At 54.6% G+C, this 17,283-nt stretch overlaps 1 long non-coding RNA gene across 1 annotated transcript; it reads left to right on the forward strand.

The window, feature by feature from the left end:
- Window positions 1-1,917: 1,917 nt before the first annotated feature.
- Window positions 1,918-15,294, forward strand: LOC137342886 (uncharacterized). Its single transcript, XR_010967386.1, has 3 exons — window positions 1,918-2,400; window positions 7,583-7,655; window positions 13,445-15,294. It is a non-coding gene; the product is annotated as an uncharacterized lncRNA (long non-coding RNA).
- Window positions 15,295-17,283: the final 1,989 nt, after the last annotated feature.

Here is a 17,283-nt window from a genome sequence, read left to right on the forward strand (position 1 = left end):
GGGGTCCCAGGGTCGGACCGGTGGGCTGGGGGTCCCAGGGTCGGGCCGGGTCAGGGTCCCAGGGTCAGGTTGGGGTCGTGTCAGGGTCCCAGGGTCGGGCCGGGGTCCCAGGGTCAGGTCGGGGTCGTGTCAGGGTCCCAGGGTCGGGCCGTGTCAGGGTCCCAGGGTCGGGCCGGGGTCCCAGGGTCAGGTCGGGGTCGTGTCAGGGTCCCAGGGTCGGGCCGTGTCAGGGTCCCAGGGTCGGGCCGGGGTCCCGGGGTCGGGCCGGGGTCCCAGGGTCAGGCCGGGGTCCCAGGGTCGGGTCGGGGTCCCAGGGTCAGTTCGGGGTCCCGGGGTTGGGGTCCCAGGGCCGGGGTCCCGGGGTCGGGCCGGGGTCCCAGGGTCAGGCCGGGGTCCCAGGGTCGGGTCGGGGTCCCGGGGTCAGGCCAGGTCGGGGTCCCAGGGTCAGGTCGGGGTCCCGGGGTTGGGGTCCCAGGGTCGGGGTCCCGGGGTCGGGCCGGGGTCCCAGGGTCAGGCCGGGGTCCCAGGGTCAGGTCGGGGTCCCAGGGTCGGGGTCCCAGGGTCGGGGTCCCAGGGTCCCGGGGTCAGGCCGGGTCGGGGTCAGGCCAGGTCGGGGTCCCAGGGTCAGGTCGGGGTCCCAGGGTCAGGTCGGGGTCCCGGGGTCGGGGTCCCAGGGTCGGGGTCCCAGGGTCGGGTTGGGGTCCCAGGGTCGGGTCGGGGTCCCGGGGTCAGGCCAGGTCGGGGTCCCAGGGTCGGGGTCCCAGGGTCGGGGTCCCAGGGTCCCGGGGTCAGGCCAGGTCGGGGTCCCAGGGTCAGGTCGGGGTCCCAGGGTCAGGTCGGGGTCCCAGGGTCAGGTCGGGGTCCTGGGGTCGGGGTCCCAGGGTCGGGTTGGGGTCCCAGGGTCGGGTCGGGGTCCCGGGGTCAGGCCAGGTCGGGGTCCCAGGGTCGGGGTCCCAGGGTCGGGGTCCCGGGGTCAGGTCGGGGTCCCGGGGTCGGGGTCCCAGGGTCGGGTCGGGGTCCCAGGGTCGGGGTCCCAGGGTCGGGGTCCCAGGGTCGGGTCGGGGTCCCGGGGTCAGGTCGGGGTCCCGGGGTCGGGGTCCCAGGGTCGGGGTCCCAGGGTCGGGGTCCCAGGGTCGGGGTCCCAGGGTCGGGTCGGGGTCCCGGGGTCAGGTCGGGGTCCCGGGGTCGGGGTCCCAGGGTCGGGGTCCCAGGGTCGGGCTGGGGGCCGCAGACACACATCACTCTGGATGGACCCAGAATGTGTTTCACTGATGACACCAGGGTTCAGAATCACGGGAACTCAAAGAGCAGTTTCAGCACTGATAGAATCAACTCACTGCTCTGGATATACAGAATCCTGAGGGGAGCGAGGGGGTGAGTGATGGTAATTGAGGGGAGCGAGGGGGTGAGTGATGGTAATTGAGGGGAGTGAGGGGGTGAGTGATGGTAATTGAGGGGAGTGAGGGGGTGAGTGATGGTAATTGAGGGGAGTGAGGGGGTGAGTGATGGTAATTGAGGGGAGTGAGGGGGTGAGTGATGGTAATTGAGGGGAGTGAGGGGGTGAGTGATGGTAATTGAGGGGAGTGAGGGGGTGAGTGATGGTAATTGAGGGGAGTGAGGGGGTGAGTGATGGTAATTGAGGGGAGTGAGGGGGTGAGTGATGGTAATTGAGGGGAGTGAGGGGGTGAGTGATGGTAATTGAGGGGAGTGAGGGGGTGAGTGATGGTAATTGAGGGGAGTGAGGGGGTGAGTGATGGTAATTGAGGGGAGTGAGGGGGTGAGTGATGGTAATTGAGGGGAGTGAGGGGGTGAGTGATGGTAATTGAGGAGAGTGAGGGGGTGAGTGATGGTAATTGAGGGGAGTGAGGGGGTAAATGCTGCGTCAGCGACTGTGGGAGGGGGAGGGTGGAATCGGTGAGTTATACCAAACCCTCGGATGAGTCTGGTGGACGAGGCTGGGATTGTGGATGTTATTGAACCTGTGTTGTTGTGGGACCCTCAGGCCCTGTCAGTCCCACAGATTGCCGGGGAGCCTGTGCCTGGGATTCAGTGAAGCGACTGCTGATCCTGAACACAAAACGCTGATGCCTTTTGACAGATGGCTCAATATCTCAGTGACATCACTGAGTACGAGAGACTGGGTAGGAAAAGCTGTGAACCGCTGGTAACCAAGTATGCAGTCAGACCCAGCGGCTCTGCCAGGAAGGGCTGGTTGTCTCGCTGGGATCGGTCTCTGCTGCTAATAACGTGGAGTCTCCCTCTCCTCAGATTGGAAACATTTGGAATTGCATGTTGCTCTCGTTCATCGAGTCTCATCGAAATCCCAGCGACAAAGCTTCCACATTGGACATGATCATTCGGCTGAGCAGATTGACTCCCAGTTATTTCCGACTCTTGCAGGTGAGTCGAACTTCTTTAATTGGAGTGGGGAAAGGTGCAGGGGAGGATACAGGATAACACGCAGTGAAATTCACACAGTGACACGCAGTGAAATTCACACAGTAACACGCAGTGAAATTCACACAGTGACACGCAGTGAAATTCACACAGTGACACGCAGTGAAATTCACACAGTGACACGCAGTGAAATTCACACAGTGACACGCAGTGAAATTCACACAGTGACACGCAGTGAAATTCACACAGTAACACGGAGTGAAATTCACACAGTAACACGGAGTGAAATTCACACAGTAACACGGAGTGAAATTCACACAGTAACACGGAGTGAAATTCACAATAAAATTGGCACTGGAACACACAGTGACATCGGCACAGTAATGCCATGAAATTAACACAGTAACATGCATGCACTCAAAGAATCTAAGGAGGAGATAGCACAGACACTATTACATATATATAAAAATCAATTAGAAAAGGGAATAGTGCGAGAGGACTGGCAGACAGCGAATGTGATTCTTATATTTAAAAAGGGAGATAGAACAAGTCCAGGGAACTATAGACCAATTAGCTTAACATCAGTGGTAGGAAAGATAATGGAATCCTTACTCAAAGATGTAACAGCAAAACATCTAGAAACCAAAAATAAAGAAGAATAGTCAGCACAGATTTCAAAAGGGAAGGTCATGCTTGACCAACTTTATTTAATTCTTTGAAGTAAGAGAAAGGGTAGACGATGGTAATGTAATAGATCTAATATATTTGGATTTTCAAAAGGCCTTCGATAAGGCACTGCATTGTAGATTCATGACTAAGGTCAGAGCATGTGGAGTCAGGGGACAAGTAGCAGAATGGATGGCAAGCTGGCTACAAAACAGAGTGTAGGGGTTAAAGGTAGTTACTCAGACCAGCAAAAGGAAGGAAGTGGTGTTCCACAGGGATCGGTGCTGGGCCCACTGTTGTTCACCATTTACATATACAATTTGGACTTGGGAATCCAAAGTACAATTTCAAAATTTGCAGACAACACCAAATTGGGGGGTATAGTTAATACAGAGGAGGATTGTGACAAAATACAGGAAGACGTTAATAAACTTGCAGAATGGGTGTGTAATTGGCAAATGAATTTCAATATAGATAAGTGTGAGGTATTACATTTTGGTAGGAAGAATAAGGGAGCCACATACTGCTTGGATAATAAGAGTCTAAATGGGGTAGAGGAGCAGAGGGATCTGGGGTTCAGATACACAAATCACTAAAAGTAGCGACGCAGGTTAATAAGGCCATAAAAAAGGCAAATCAAGCACTGGGTTCATTTCCAGAGGGATAAAATCAAAAAGCAGAGAAGTTATGTTAAACTTGTATAGAACCTTGGTTAGACCACACTTGGAGTATTGTGCACAGTTCTGGTCTCCATATTATAAAAAGGATATAGAGGCACTGGAGAAGGGGCAAAAAAGATTTATAAGGATGATACCAGAACAGAGGGGTTATATCTATCAGGAAAAATTGAACAGGCTGGGGCTCTTTTCTCCAGAAAAGAGAAGACTGAGGCAGTGCAACGAAGGTTCACTGGATCGATTCCTGGGATGAGAGGGTTGTCCTATGAGGAGAGATTGAGTAGAATGGGCCTATTCTCTCTGGAGTTTAGGAGAATGAGAGGTGATCTCATTGAAACATATAAGATTCTGAGGGGGCTTGACAGGGTAGATGGGGAGAGATTGTTTCCCCGACTGGAGAGTCTAGAACTAGGGGGCATAGTCTCAGGATAAGGGGTCGGCCATTTAAGACTGAGATGAGGAGGAATTTCTTCACTCAGAGGGCTGTGAATCTTTGGAATTCTCTACCCGAGGGCTGTGGATGCTGAGTCGTTGAATATATTCAAGGCTGAGATCGATAGATTTTTGGACTCTAGGGGAATCAAGGGATATGGGGATCGGGCGGGAAAGTGGAGTTGAGGTCGAAGATCAGCCACGATCTGATTGAATGGCGGAGCAGGCTCGAGGGGCCACATGGCCGACTCCTGCTCCTCTTTCTTATCTTCTTATGTTCTTAAGGCTGAGGGGTGACCTGATAGAGGTCTTTAAGATTATGAAAGGGTTTGATAGGGTAGATGTAGAGAAAATGTTTCCACTTGTGGGGGAGACCAGAACTAGGGGCCATAAATATAAGATAATCACTAATAAATCCAATAGGGAATTCAGGAGAAACTTCTTTACCCAGAGAGTGGTGAGAATGTGGAACTCGCTCCCACAAGGAGTAGTTGAGGGGAATAGTGTAGATACATTTAAGGGGAAGCTCGATAAACACATGAGGGAGAAAGGAATAGAAGGGTATGGTGATGGGGTGAGATGAGGTAGGGAGGGAGGAGGCTCGTGTGGAGCATAAACACCGGGATGGACCAGTTGGGCCGAATGGCCTGTTTCTGGGCTGTACATTCTATGTAACTCACAGTGACAATATCATGCAGGGATATTAACAGTTTCAATCCTACAAACAGATTCACTGATGAGGTTACATAAGGATAAGAAATTCCACTTTTCCTCCATTTCAATCCTTAAACTGGAGAATGGCTGGAATTTCATGAGATTAATCCTCAAATCCACTTTCACAAACAAGAGATTGTTCACTGTGAATCTTGCCAGTCAGTGACCCAGCATTGCATTTTATTCAATTTGTGTATCTATAAAAACATGGAGCCTGCAGACATTACAGGATGAGTGAGTAGGCAGTGCGTCTCTCAGTCCCTTACCCCTCTTTCTCCTCCCCCTCTCTCTCTCTCTCACTCTTACTCTTTCAACTCCTCTTTATCACCTCTCCTGATCTCTCTCTCTCTCTCTCCCACCTCTCTCCCTATCTCTTTCCATCTCTCTCTTTCACCTCCTCTCCCCTTTTATCTCCCTCTCACTCCATCCCTCTCAACTCTCTATCTCCCTCTCTCTCTCCCCCTCCCTTACACTCCTTTCTTCCCCTACTCTCCTCTCTCCCTCTCTTTCTCTCCATATCTCTTCTCTCCCTCCCTCTCTCTCTCTTTTTCCCATTCCTTTCTTTCCTCCCCGTCCCTCCCTCTCCTGTTCCTCCTTCCTTCACTTTTGCTCCCTCCCTCTCACCCCCCCCCATTCCTAAAGGAGCTGGCAGTTTCATGACAAGACAGACCCTCCAGACTCTGACATAAATGCTCCTGCTTCGTGTGTGAGCCTCGACAGTGAGTGTTTACAAACCAGCCCACCAGGAGGGGCATCCCTGCTGGGCCTGTTCCCAAGGCACTCATTTTCCATCAGGGAGTGACTGAACGGCAGAGGGTAGTGGATTGTAACAACCTAACTAGTGACTAATTCAGCCTAGACCAGGTACTCAATCACAAAAGGAGGCCATTTTGCCCATCCTGCCTGTGACATTTTCTGAAAAGCTCTCCACTTATTCCCATTCCGTGACCTTTCCCCTTTCCCCAATCCTTATGCTGGTCAGGAACACCCCTGGCAGGTCAATTCATCACCAGGTCACGAGAGGAGCTCACAGGAACAGGCTTGGCTGAGAATCGGAGACTCACCGAGCTCACGTGAAGAACGGCCCCTTAATTAACTCAAGTTGCTGCTTCCTACAGCACTGTCCCCATTGGAGGAACGGCAAAGGGAGAGTAAATAAGAACCATCCATGGAGTGTTAGTAAATCTGACAGGGGGGAGGCACTGATCAGGGAGGGGACACTGACGGAGGGAGGGGACACTGACCGAGGGAGGGGACACTGACGGAGGGAGGGGACACTGACGGAGGGAGGGGACACTGACGGAGGGAGGGGACACTGACCGAGGGAGGGGACACTGACGGAGGGAGGGGACACTGACGGAGGGAGGGGACACTGACCGAGGGAGGGGACACTGACCGAGGGAGGGGACACTGACCGAGGGAGGGGACACTGACGGAGGGAGGGGACACTGACGGAGGGAGGGGACACTGACCGAGGGAGGGGACACTGACGGAGGGAGGGGACACTGACGGAGGGAGGGGACACTGACCGAGGGAGGGGACACTGACGGAGGGAGGGGACACTGACCGAGGGAGGGGACACTGACCGAGGGAGGGGACACTGACCGAGGGAGGGGACACTGGCCGAGAGAGGGGACACTGGCCGAGAGAGGGGACAAGGCACTGATCAGGGAGGGGACACTGATGGAGGGAGGGGAAGAGGCTCATTCTGTCTGTTCTCCTGGTTTTTTAAAATTCGTTCATGGGATGTGGGCGTCGCTGGCAAGGCCGGCATTTATTGCCCATCCCTAATTGCCCTTGAGAAGGTGGTGGTGAGCCGCCTTCTTGAACCGCTGCAGTCCGTGTGGTGAAGGTGCTCCCACAGTGCTGTTAGGAAGGAAGTTCCAGAATTTTGACCCAGCGATTATGAAGGAACGGCGATATATTTCCAAGTCGGGATGGTGTGTGACTTGGAGGGGAACGTGCAGGTGGTGTTGTTCCCATGTGTCTGCTGCTCTTGTCCTTCTAGGTGGTAGAGGTCGCGGGTTTGGGAGGTGCTGTCGAAGAAGCCTTGGCAAGTTGCTGCAGTGCATCCTGTGGATGGTACACACTGCAGCCACAGTGCGCCGGTGGTGAAGGGAGTGAATGTTTAGGGTGGTGGATGGGGTGCCAATCAAGCGGGCTGCTTTATCTTGGATGGTGTCGAGCTTCTTGAGTGTTGTTGGAGCTGCACTCATCCAGGCAAGTGGAGAGTATTCCATTACACTCCTGACTTGTACCTTGCAGATGGTGGAAAGGCTTTGGGGAGTCAGGAGGTGAGTCACTCGCCGCAGAATACCCAGCCTCTGACCTGCTCTCGGAGCCACAGTATTTATATGGCTGGTCCAGTTAGGTTTCTGGTCAATGGTGACCCCCAGGATGTTGATGGTGGGGGATTTGGCGATGGTAATGCCGTTGAATGTCAAGGGGAGGTGGTTAGACTCTCTCTTTGATAGTGATTGAGCATTGAGGGAAGATCTGGATTACAGAACCTGGAGATCAAGCTCTGGGCACCAGCATTTCCTTCTGTTTTTCCCAGGAACTTTGGTGGGATTGATACCAAGTAGTGAGCCTAGCTCCAAGAGGGATAACAGGTTAAAGCACAGGAATCAGTAACAGTGATGCAGTTTGCATTGGGATGTTGGCTTTAATGTTTAATTTTGTCTCTTATATAACAGCCCCTGATTCTAATCCATTGGGAGTGGGAATCAGTGAAGTAAAAGGAGGAGAACACCAGGCTGTCACTCGAGGGTAGGTCAAAGAGTCTCTGCATGGGATTGGTGCTCTGAACCTGTTAAAAGGAAAAATTTCACTTCCCTCTCCCCATCAGTGCCTCTTCCCCTCCCTCCGCCAGTGTCCCCTCCCTCCGCCGGTGTCCCCTCCCTCCGCCGGTGTCCCCTCCCTCCGCCGGTGTCCCCTCCCTCCGCCGGTGTCCCCTCCCTCCGCCGGTGTCCCCTCCCTGATCAGTGCCTCTTCCCCTCCCTCCGCCAGTGCCCCCTCCCTCCGCCAGTGTCCCCTCCCTCCGCCAGTGTCCCCTCCCTCCGCCGGTGTCCCCTCCCTCCGCCAGTGTCCCCTCCCTGATCAGTGCCTCTTCCCCTCCCTCCGCCAGTGACCCTCCCTCCGCCAGTATCCCCTCCCTCCGCCGGTGTCCCCTCCCTCCGCCAGTGTCCCCTCACTCCACCAGTGTCCCCTCCCTGATCAGTGCCTCTTTCCGTCCCTCTGCCAGTGTCCCCTCCCTCGGTCAGTGTCCCCTCCCTCCGTAACTGTCCCCTCCCTCGGTCAGTGTCCCCTCCCTCCGTAACTGTCCACTCCCTCGGTCAGTGTCCCCTCCCTCCACCAGCGTCCCCTCCCTCCGTCAGTGTCCCCTCCTTCAGTCAGTGTCCCCTCCCTCCGCCAGTGTCCCCTCCCTCGGTCAGCGTCCCCTCCCTCCGTCAGTGTCCCCTCCTTCAGTCAGTGTCCCCTCCCTCCGCCAGTGTCCCCTCCCTCGGTCAGTGTCCCCTCCTTCAGTCAGTGTCCCCTCCCTCCGCCAGTGTCCCCTCCTTCAGTCAGTGTCCCCTCCTTCAGTCAGTGTCCCCTCCCTCCGCCAGTGTCCCCTCCCTCGGTCAGTGTCCCCTCCCTCCGTCAGTGTCCCCTCCCTCGGTCAGCGTCCCCTCCCTCCGTCAGTGTCCCCTCCTTCAGTCAGTGTCCCCTCCCTCCGCCAGTGTCTCCTCCCTCGGTCAGTGTCCCCTCCCTCGGTCAGTGTCCCCTCCCTCTGTCATTGCCCCCTCCCTCGGTCAGTGTCCCCTCCCTCGGTCAGTGTCCCCTCCCTCGGTCAGTGTCCTCCGTCAGTGTCCCCTCCCTCCGTCAGTGTCCCCTCCCTCCGTCAGTGTCCCCTCCCTCGGTCAGTGTCCCCTCTCTCGGTCAGTGTCCCCTCTCTCGGCCAGTGTCCCCTCTCTTGGTCAGTGTCCTCCGTCAGTGTCCCCTCCCTCCGTCAGTATCCCCTCCCTTGGTCAGTGTCCCCTCCCTCGGTCAGTGTCCCCTCCCTCCGTCATTGCCCCCTCCCTCGGTCAGTGTCCCCTCCCTCGGTCAGTGTCCCCTCCCTCGGTCAGTGTCCTCCGTCAGTGTCCCCTCCCTCCGTCAGTGTCCCCTCCCTCCGTCAGTGTCCCCTCCCTCGGTCAGTGTCCCCTCCCTCGGTCAGTGTCCCCTCCCTCCGTCAGTGTCCCCTCCCTCGGTCAGCGTCCCCTCCCTCCGTCAGTGTCCCCTCCTTCAGTCAGTGTCCCCTCCCTCCGCCAGTGTCTCCTCCCTCGGTCAGTGTCCCCTCCCTCGGTCAGTGTCCCCTCCCTCCGTCATTGCCCCCTCCCTCGGTCAGTGTCCCCTCCCTCGGTCAGTGTCCCCTCCCTCGGTCAGTGTCCTCCGTCAGTGTCCCCTCCCTCCGTCAGTGTCCCCTCCCTCCGTCAGTGTCCCCTCCCTCCGTCAGTGTCCCCTCCCTCGGTCAGTGTCCCCTCTCTCGGTCAGTGTCCCCTCTCTCGGCCAGTGTCCCCTCTCTTGGTCAGTGTCCTCCGTCAGTGTCCCCTCCCTCGGTCAGTGTCCCCTCCCTCGGTCAGTGTCCTCCGTCAGTGTCCCCTCCCTCCGTCAGTGTCCCCTCCCTCCATCAGTGTCCCCTCCCTCCGTCAGTGTCCCCTCCCTCGGTCAGTGTCCCCTCTCTCGGTCAGTGTCCCCTCCCTCCGTCAGTGTCCCCTCCCTCGGTCAGCGTCCCCTCCCTCCGTCAGTGTCCCCTCCCTCGGTCAGTGTCCCCTCTCTCGGTCAGTGTCCCCTCCCTCCGTCAGTGTCCCCTCCCTCCATCAGTGTCCCCTCCCTCCGTCAGTGTCCCCTCCCTCGGTCAGTGTCCCCTCTCTCGGTCAGTGTCCCCTCCCTCCGTCAGTGTCCCCTCCCTCCATCAGTGTCCCCTCCCTCCGTCAGTGTCCCCTCTCTCGGTCAGTGTCCCCTCCCTCCGTCAGTGTCCCCTCCCTCGGTCAGCGTCCCCTCCCTCCGTCAGTGTCCCCTCCTTCAGTCAGTGTCCCCTCCCTCCGCCAGTGTCTCCTCCCTCGGTCAGTGTCCCCTCCCTCGGTCAGTGTCCCCTCCCTCCGTCATTGCCCCCTCCCTCGGTCAGTGTCCCCTCCCTCGGTCAGTGTCCCCTCCCTCGGTCAGTGTCCTCCGTCAGTGTCCCCTCCCTCCGTCAGTGTCCCCTCCCTCCGTCAGTGTCCCCTCCCTCCGTCAGTGTCCCCTCCCTCGGTCAGTGTCCCCTCCCTCGGTCAGTGTCCCCTCTCTCGGTCAGTGTCCCCTCTCTCGGCCAGTGTCCCCTCTCTTGGTCAGTGTCCTCCGTCAGTGTCCCCTCCCTCCGTCAGTATCCCCTCCCTTGGTCAGTGTCCCTTCCCTCGGTCAGTGTCCCCTCCCTCCGTCAGTGTCCCCTCCCTCGGTCAGCGTCCCCTCCCTCCGTCAGTGTCCCCTCCTTCAGTCAGTGTCCCCTCCCTCCGCCAGTGTCTCCTCCCTCGGTCAGTGTCCCCTCCCTCGGTCAGTGTCCCCTCCCTCCGTCATTGCCCCCTCCCTCGGTCAGTGTCCCCTCCCTCGGTCAGTGTCCCCTCCCTCGGTCAGTGTCCTCCGTCAGTGTCCCCTCCCTCCGTCAGTGTCCCTTCCCTCCGTCAGTGTCCCCTCCCTCCGTCAGTGTCCCCTCCCTCGGTCAGTGTCCCCTCTCTCGGTCAGTGTCCCCTCTCTCGGCCAGTGTCCCCTCTCTTGGTCAGTGTCCTCCGTCAGTGTCCCCTCCCTCCGTCAGTATCCCCTCCCTTGGTCAGTGTCCCCTCCCTCGGTCAGTGTCCCCTCTCTCGGCCAGTGTCCTCCGTCAGTGTCCCCTCTCTCCGTCAGTGTCCCCTCCCTCCGTCAGTGTCCCCTCTCTTGGCCAGTGTCCTCCGTCAGTGTCCCCTCCCTCGGTCCGTGTCCCCTCCCTCGGTCAGTGTCCCCTCCCTCGGCCAGTGTCCCCTCCCTCGGTCAGTGTCCCCTCCCTCGGCCAGTGTCCCCTCCCTCGGTCAGAGCCCCTCAGTATTTACACAGCCTCAGGATGTCCCAAAGCACTGCACAGCCAATGAAATACTTTTGAAGTAAAGTTTCGTTGTAACGTAGAGAAATGTTGCAGTGCAGAGTGTAGAAGAACATTCCAGAAGCAGCGTCAAGTATACCTTGGAATGCGATATCACCCTAATGAAACTACTATACAGGGCGACCTCCATGATAAACAGCAACAGCAGCGGATATAAACCGAGCTCTAGAACCAAATCGGAGTAAAGCTCTGTAGTTCTGCCACATTCCCGTTGAAAATAACCAGGCAACTAACGGGAGGAGGCCCCATGAACATCCCCATCTGTAACCATGGCGGATCCCAGCAGGTGAGTGTGAGAGACAAGACTGAGTGGATGATTCTAGGCAGCCTCTTCCCAAGGAGGCCCACCTCAGAAACCAGTGTCCAGCCCAATTCAGATCACTTCATGGCTGAAACCATTGGACACAACAACGGCTCATCTGTAGTGTTGGAGATGTGAGTGCCCGAGTTAGTGAATGCCCCAGCCAAGCTGTTCCAGTATGGTTCTGACACGAGCATCTGCCCCACAATCTGGAGATTGCCCAGGTATGTTCTAACCACAAAAAACAGGATAAATCCAACCCGGCCAAAATACTGCCCTTTCAGCCTCCTCCCGACCATCGTCAATAGTGACACCAATAACCTGCTCATCGAGACACTGAGATAATCCATCGACACCAATAACCTGCTCATCGAGACACTGAGATAATCCATCGACACCAATAACCTGCTCATCGAGACACTGAGATAATTCAGTGACACCAATAACCTGCTCATCGAGACACTGAGATAATCCATCGACACCAATAACCTGCTCATCGAGACACTGAGATAATCCATCGACACCAATAACCTGCTCATCGAGACACTGAGATAATTCAGTGACACCAATAACCTGCTCATCGAGACACTGAGATAATTCAGTGACACCAATAACCTGCTCATCGAGACACTGAGATAATTCAGTGACACCAATAACCTGCTCATCGAGACACTGAGATAATCCATCGACACCAATAACCTGCTCATCGAGACACTGAGATAATCCATCGACACCAATAACCTGCTCATCGAGACACTGAGATAATTCAGTGACACCAATAACCTGCTCATCGAGACACTGAGATAATTCAGTGACACCAATAACCTGCTCATCGAGACACTGAGATAATTCAGTGACACCAATAACCTGCTCATCGAGACACTGAGATAATTCAGTGACACCAATAACCTGCTCATCGAGACACTGAGATAATTCAGTGACACCAATAACCTGCTCATCGAGACACTGAGATAATTCAGTGACACCAATAACCTGCTCATCGAGACACTGAGATAATTCAGTGACACCAATAACCTGCTCATCGAGACACTGAGATAATCCATCGACACCAATAACCTGCTCATCGAGACACTGAGATAATCCATCGACACCAATAACCTGCTCATCGAGACACTGAGATAATCCATCGACACCAATAACCTGCTCATCGAGACACTGAGATAATCCATCGACACCAATAACCTGCTCATCGAGACACTGAGATAATTCAGTGCGATGAAAGGGACCCGGACCAGGAAAATTTGGCAAATCAAATAGCGGACAAAGGGTAGGAGAAATTTAAATATGAGATGGAGAAGTTACAGGCTAAATACATTCCTACAGAATGTATAGAAGCTGTGCCAAAGGCTGGTGTTTGTGGATAAATAGGATAAAGAGTCTTAAACAAGATGTGGAGATGCCGGTGATGGACTGGGGTGGACAAATGTAAGGAATCTTACAACACCAGGTTATAGTCCAACAATTTTATTTTAAAATCACAAGCTTTCGGAGATTATCCCCTTCACCTGACGAAGGGGATAATCTCCGAAAGCTTGTGATTTTAAAATAAAATTGTTGGACTATAACCTGGTGTTGTAAGATTCCTTACATTAGCCTTAAACAAGAGGCAGATGGTGAAAAGGGGAAATAATACATAAGGAAATAGACAGGGAGGTAAGAGAATATGAAAAACTGATGGTCAAAGGAAGGATACGGCCACCTTGTACTTGAAAGGAAAGTAATGACAGAGATGCTTAATGAGAATCTCTCCTCAGTATTACAGGGGAAGGTGATGGTGGGACAGTCGGAGTATCTGGTGAGGGTGCAAGAGACACGACTGGAGAGAAATATATAAAAACAAACTATCTTAAAAAAAAAAGTTGATGGGACTGAAAGTTGAAAGATCAGCAGATCCGGGTGGTATTATCCCAGAATACTGAGGGAGGTTTGGGGACAGGGGAAAGATGGCAGAGGTACTAACCATAGTTATCCAAAAATCTTTGGCAATAGGAATTGTGCCAAAGGACTGGAGATTGGGGAATGTTCCTCCCAATCAGGAACGGGGAGAGGGATTAATGGAGAATTACAGGCAGTCAGTCTCATTTACTGATGGTTTTCTGATTTGAACAGATGCAGCTTGCGGGGGAGGCAGTGATCCACAGTACTGACCGACTCATCAACCTGTCTGCACTGCTCCTAGCTGCTGTGGGTATTGGTCTGTCCTTCTATAGCACCAGGAGGATGACTGAGAAAGGGGACTCTCCGTCAAGGAGCTGAAACCACGGCGACCCTTGGAATAGGGGCATCGGAGAAGAGGAACAAACGATGAGAAAGTGGATGAAGGACAGATTGGCAGGCGACCCGGACCCGGTACATAAAGTGGCCCCTCTCTGCACCCATCACAATAGTCAAGGCCACGTTAAGAGGAGTAGTTGATCCAATGAATGACAGATTCCCACTCCCCCCTGAATGGGGTCAATGGGGCAGTGAGAGTCTCCGTAACGGCCTCATTCAATCTGTTGGTAAATTACTATTCCCACTGGGAGAGAATGGGCAGAAAGTTGACTGAGGTCCAGTACAAGGTGTCACTGTGATTAAGTAGCAAGTTACATATGGTACATCTCAACAAAGTTTCACTGACAGCAAGTGTGATCATTGTACACGCAAGAAGTGCTTAGTGTCGATCGTAACACAAGACCCTGTTAACTGTGTCCCCCATTGATCGTAACTCGAGGCCACGCTGACCCGTGTCCCCCATTGATCGTAACTCAAGGCCACGCTGACCCGTGTCCCCCATTGATCGTAACTTGAGGCCACGCTGACCCGTGTCTCCCATTGATCGTAACTCAAGGCCACGCTGACCCGTGTCCCCCATTGATCGTAACTTGAGGCCACGCTGACCCGTGTCTCCCATTGATCGTAACTCGAGGCCACGCTGACCCGTGTCCCCCATTGATCGTAACTCGAGGCCACGCTGACCCGTGTCTCCCATTGATCGTAACTCGAGGCCACGCTGACCCGTGTCCCCCATTGATCGTAACTCGAGGCCACGCTGACCCGTGTCCCCCATTGATCGTAACTCGAGGCCACGCTGACCCGTGTCTCCCATTGATCGTAACTCGAGGCCACGCTGACCCGTGTCCCCCATTGATCGTAACTCGAGGCCACGCTGACCCGTGTCTCCCATTGATCGTAACTCGAGGCCACGCTGACCCGTGTCTCCCATTGATCGTAACTCGAGGCCACGCTGACCCGTGTCCCCCATTGATCGTAACTCGAGGCCACGCTGACCCGTGTCTCCCATTGATCGTAACTCGAGGCCACGCTGACCCATGTCCCCCATTGATCGTAACTCAAGGCCACGCTAACCCGTGTCCCCCATTGATCGTAACTCGAGGCCACGCTGACCCGTGTCCCCCATTGATCGTAACTCGAGGCCACGCTGACCCGTGTCCCCCATTGATCGTAACTCGAGGCCACGCTGACCCGTGTCTCTCATTGATCGTAACTCGAGGCCACGCTGACCCGTGTCCCCCATTGATCGTAACTCGAGGCCACGCTGACCCGTGTCTCCCATTGATCGTAACTCAAGGCCACGCTGACCCGTGTCCCCCATTGATCGTAACTCGAGGCCACGCTGACCCGTGTCTCCCATTGATCGTAACTCGAGGCCACGCTGACCCGTGTCCCCCATTGATCGTAACTCGAGGCCACGCTGACCCGTGTCTCCCATTGATCGTAACTCGAGGCCACGCTGACCCGTGTACCCACCAGATTTCTGGGATGCAGGCCTGGGGGCTGGAGTCTGGACGTCCCTCTTTAATGATCGTGTCTTGGCTTTATATATTTTATAATATTTAGGAATGTTTTAGAATCTAAAGGGCAAAGCGAGGAGAATGGGCCTGTTAGCAGTGAGGTTGCTAACTCTCCAGGAATTGAAGGTTAATCCCCTGGACACAGCAGTGACGAACCCGGGAGAAAATCTTGGGGCAATAAAAAAATGTGTATTTTTTTTCATTTTCTTTGAGCACTTTTGTTTGTTAGTTATAAAAATATTGGAGACGGGGAAAAAGGCTCTTTGACCTGGCAGGGCGGTTGGAGAAAGGAGATCATGTGACGAAGCCTCCAGGAATACTTCCAACCAGAGTTGGCGACCCCAGTTATCAGACAGATTGAACTGGTTGAAACTGGCTGCTCCTTCAGGCTCGGTCAGAATAAAAATTCCCGTCGAACAGCCCAGGACTGATAAACGTGCCCTTGTTTATGTCACAGTTTGAAAATTGTACTAGTTTGCCTCACACTCGGGACAGGCCTGCAGGCAATTTACACAAAAAGCCTGTAACACATCCGTCAACAAAGCCATGTGGATATTTGTATATAGTTAATAGAGAGTGAGCAGAGTGCATGGCAGTGAGCTGGCCTGGGTGTGACTGAGTGTGATTGAGTGTGATTGGGTGTGATCGAGTGTGATTGGGTGTGACTGGGTGTGATCGAGTGTGACTGGGTGTGATTGGGTGTGACTGGGTGTGATTGAGTGTGACTGGGTGTGATCGAGTGTGATTGGGTGTGACTGGGTGTGATTGGGTGTGACTGGGTGTGATTGAGTGTGACTGGGTGTGATCGAGTGTGATTGGGTGTGACTGGGTGTGATTGGGTGTGATTGGGTGTGACTGGGTGTGATCGAGTGTGATCGAGTGTGATTGGGTGTGATCGAGTGTGACTGGGTGTGATCGAGTGTGACTGGGTGTGATTGGGTGTGATCGAGTGTGATTGGGTGTGACTGGGTGTGATTGGGTGTGACTGGGTGTGATCGAGTGTGACTGGGTGTGATTGGGTGTGATCGAGTGTGATTGGGTGTGACTGGGTGTGATTGGGTGTGACTGGGTGTGATCGAGTGTGATTGGGTGTGATCGAGTGTGATTGGGTGTGATCGAGTGTGATTGGGTGTGACTGGGTGTGATCAAGTGTGATCGAGTGTGACTGGGTGTGATCGAGTGTGACTGGGTGTGATCGAGTGTGATTGGTTGTGATCGAGTGTGACTGGGTGTGATCGAGTGTGATCGAGTGTGATTGGGTGTGATCGAGTGTGACTGGGTGTGATCGAGTGTGATTGGGTGTGATCGAGTGTGACTGGGTGTGATCGAGTGTGATTGGGTGTGATCGAGTGTGATCGGGTGTGATCGAGTGTGACTGGGTGTGATCGAGTGTGATTGGGTGTGATCGAGTGTGACTGGATGTGATCGAGTGTGATTGGGTGTGATTGGGTGTGACTGGGTGTGATCGAGTGTGATTGGGTGTGATTGAGTGTGACTGGGTGTGATCGAGTGTGACTGGGTGTGATTGAGTATGATTGGGTGTGATCGAGTGTGACTGGGTGTGATCGAGTGTGACTGCGTGTGATCGAGTGTGACTGGGTGTGATTGAGTGTGATTGGGTGTGATCGAGTGTGACTGGGTGTGATCGAGTGATTGGGTGTGATCGAGTGTGACAGCGTGTGATCGAGTGTGATCGAGTGTGACTGCGTGTGATCGAGTGTGACTGGGTGTGATCGAGTGTGACTGCGTGTGACTAGGTGTGAAAGGGTGTGATCGGGTGTGATCGAGTGTGACTGTGTGTGATCGAGTGTGACTGCGTGTGACTGCGTGTGATCGAGTGTGACTGGGTGTGATCGAGTGTGACTGCGTGTGACTGCGTGTGACTAGGTGTGAATGGGTGTGATCGGGTGTGATCGAGTGTGATCGAGTGTGACTGGGTGTGATCGAGTGTGACTGCGTGTGATCGAGTGATTGGGTGTGATCGAGTGTGACTGCGTGTGATCGAGTGTGACTGCGTGTGATCGAGTGTGACTGCGTGTGATCGAGTGTGACTGGGTGTGATCGAGTGTGACTGGGTGTGATCGAGTGTGACTGGGTGTGACTAGGTGTGAAAGGGTGTGATCGGGTGTGATCGAGTGTGACTGTGTGTGATCG

Source organism: Heptranchias perlo, chromosome 26 (assembly GCF_035084215.1).
Source record: "Heptranchias perlo isolate sHepPer1 chromosome 26, sHepPer1.hap1, whole genome shotgun sequence".
Lineage (NCBI taxonomy): Eukaryota > Metazoa > Chordata > Chondrichthyes > Hexanchiformes > Hexanchidae > Heptranchias > Heptranchias perlo.